Raw genomic sequence first — 3,267 nt, 5'->3', positions numbered from 1 at the left:
TTGGCCCTTTTTTATTTACTGGTGTAAATACATCCAAACTGGCTGCAGTGCTCTACTGTGAGAAATAGGTTTGAGAAGTGTGCTATGTCAATAGCTACACAGAGGTATCTTTTTCTTTTAATAGGAAAGAAAGACATTATTAAATTCTTTGGGAAAAAAAAGATGGAGGAGCTTTTCTTCAAAAATCAGTTTTGCAGTGTGGATTCTTAGGTGGCAAAGTGCCTTTCCAAAGTCGCCAGTGAGACATCTCAACTTAAGGAAGGCATGGGGCTTCAGCTAACTTTTGTCACTGGTATTTCTCGCTTAACCATCTTTAGCTGTTCTGGGTGTCTCCCTTCAAGAGAGGAGAATATCTAAGGTACCTAATGCGACATTACAAATTCTGTTCTGGAGACACTGCTAAAGGTTAGGAACTATAATATCTCTCTCTGTCCTTTACCAAACCTAACGTTGTTACAGTATGACCCTGAACAGGCCTCCTTGACCTGGAAGCTGCAGCTTGTACAGAACCTGCCTCTCATTTGCACCTCTGGAGAAGAATGAGCTATTCACTTCTGGTATGCTGCAAGGTTTATTCACTTTATGGTCAATTCTCAAATGTCTCTGAGAAGATTATCTGGGTTATGGATTATATGTGTCATGCTTTAAAAAAAAAGGAAATCCTTTTCTGACCTCATTCCATGCTTATAGTCTCATTCTTAAAAGGTAAATATACTAAACAGAATGTGTTAGCATTCACTGTATATGTGGGTTTTTTATCCATGCTTAACTTTATCTGGTTATCCTGTCCCCTCCTCTCTCACTGTTCTTGGAGAGTTGGCAGTATTTATGCTTGAAATCTGCTGCTATAGAGTTACATTGGGTTTTGTATGTAAAGTACCGCAAACACCTACAACACTGTAAAAACAGTCATCATGATTTGGGATGGCTTATTCTTGAACACTCTTTGCCCTCTCCAGTGTGTAACTCATTCCTGCTATTCCCTTTTTTCCCATTCTTTGTACCTGTGAGCAATTGGTTTCTTTTGATAGGAGGTTTGATTGATGTTGTCTTGGCTAGATATCTGAGCTTTTCAAATTTTGTTTCAGTGTTTTTAGTGCTTTGTACTGTGGTAATTGTATAACATTTAAATATTATAGGCGCCTGAGACAAGATTAAATAAATAAAGTTAAGTGTGGTATGAAATGTTATCCTCCTTTGTTTTTCTTCATATATTTTGGTTTATTTAATGAATAGCTTGCATTTTTCAACTGTATTTGTTAGTATTTAGCATTAATAATAATTAGGGGATTTCTATCCTGAATGTTTTTTATTTTTATACAAAGTATTGTATGACACTTATTCCAACTAAATTGATTATTTTTCCTGCCATTTATTTATTATAGTTCAGTGTAACTGAGATGCACTTCATAATAATAGGATGATAACATGCTTATTGATCTTATTTTAATCCTTCAGTTTTATCTTAAAATATGGAATTAGAAAAACTATTTGTTTCCCCTTTGTTACCAATGTTTATTGCCAAAAAGTCTTATCTAATGAAAATATTTCATCTTCTTATATGGAATTTTAGACATTTAACATCAATTCAACAATTGCATTTCTGGACTTCATACACAAATATGCAAGTGTCTTTAGTATTCTGATAAAAAAAGATCAAATATTCATGGGAATGACGCATGAAACTTAATATAACCTGTCCACCTTTTGTAAGACTTGTTCTCTCAGAGGAACTACAGTGGTTGCTTGAATATGATTACATTGGTTATTAGATTAGAACCAAAAAAAGATTAAAAACCTGTAATTAGGTATATAGTAAATGTTTTTAATCCAGCTGAAGCTAATATGTATTTCTGTTAAATAGAATAGAGTTTATGGCATGTTTATGACAACTGTGAAAGCTTTTTCTACTATTTTCTCTATTTGCCAACTTATTAAAAGACTAAGGTAGTAGTTTTCATTATTTAATATTCATACTGCACATGTTACAGGGCATTCGTGCAACAAAAATCATGTTTTATTAAAACATATAAACTTACTTTCAGTGTCATATCTAGGAATAGACTTGAAATTCTGGCCCCAAGGTCTGATACAATGCACCCTGTATGAAACAGTAACCACTACACATTATTTGAAATGAATGGACTTGATTTCCCTTTAAAAAGTACTCTGAATACCATCGTAAAGCATTTTCATTTCACTCATTTTAATGGTTGAAAAACTGAGGTAGAATATTAGAGCAAAAATGTGTCAGTTGTTGTCCCAGGGGAAGTGCCCAAAGGCAGTGAGGAGCTGGTTTTGATACCATGACATTTTCAGCAAGGGAACTTGCATTCAACAGCTCTACAGTGAGTTCAGCAGCATCTTCCAACTTCCTTCCTTTTCCCATGATCCCTTTGTCAGGCTTTTGCAAGGGCTTTTGCCTAGACTTTGTTTTGGATGCAGCCACAAACTCAGTGTTTGTGAGAAATATTGATATCAGTGAGGGGATTTTTCAGTTGAATTGCTTTGCTGATTATTAATTCTGTTATTTAACAAGTATGTTCTGATGTGCGTAGGGAATTTGGTCAGTAGCTTGTACTAAAAAAATCAAACATTCACCAATCTTTTTGGTTTCTGTCATTAATCTTGCAAAATGTTAATCATGCAATTATGACATTATGTAAAATTTAAAATGTCAATAAATAAAAATACATAATTTCAGTACTTTATTAAACTGGGTGGGGGGGAGGTGTGTCATTCGTGATCCCTCCACAACTCTTTAGGGAACGGGACTAAGCGTGAGGAGGAGGTGAAGTTTGGAGAACATGAGAATTTGCCTGGAAGACCTTTGCTGAGAACTGCTCCTTCCTGGATGACCTCTACCTTATACACTGCTGATTTAGACTGTGATCCAACAAATATTCACATGCTTCCCTTCGTTTATTGGAGAAAATTGACTGAATTTCATAAATTCAGCCTGCTTGCAAGGGTTTTCAGGATTAAGCCTTCTGAGGGATGGCTTTATCATGGAAATAGTGAGACCTTTGTTACTTTTTTTTTTCTTTTTCTTTTTCTTCATTTTTTAGATTTACCAACTGTGCTAAAATATGTAGTACTACAGGAAAGTTTAATGAGAAAACATACTTGTCTTAATAAAAATCTAGATATGTTGAATTTTCTTTTACTGCTTTATTTGAGCGCAGTTGTGTACTGTCTTCCTATATTATTGGGCATGAGTTACTGCCAAAACATCTATATATATATATATATATATAATAAGGCCAC

The sequence above is a fragment of the Aptenodytes forsteri genome, unplaced genomic scaffold (assembly GCF_000699145.1).
Source record: "Aptenodytes forsteri isolate BGI_AS27 unplaced genomic scaffold, ASM69914v1 Scaffold51, whole genome shotgun sequence".
Classification (NCBI taxonomy): domain Eukaryota; kingdom Metazoa; phylum Chordata; class Aves; order Sphenisciformes; family Spheniscidae; genus Aptenodytes; species Aptenodytes forsteri.
The sequence above is the reverse complement of the archived record's forward strand: the minus strand, read 5'-3'. Positions refer to the sequence as shown.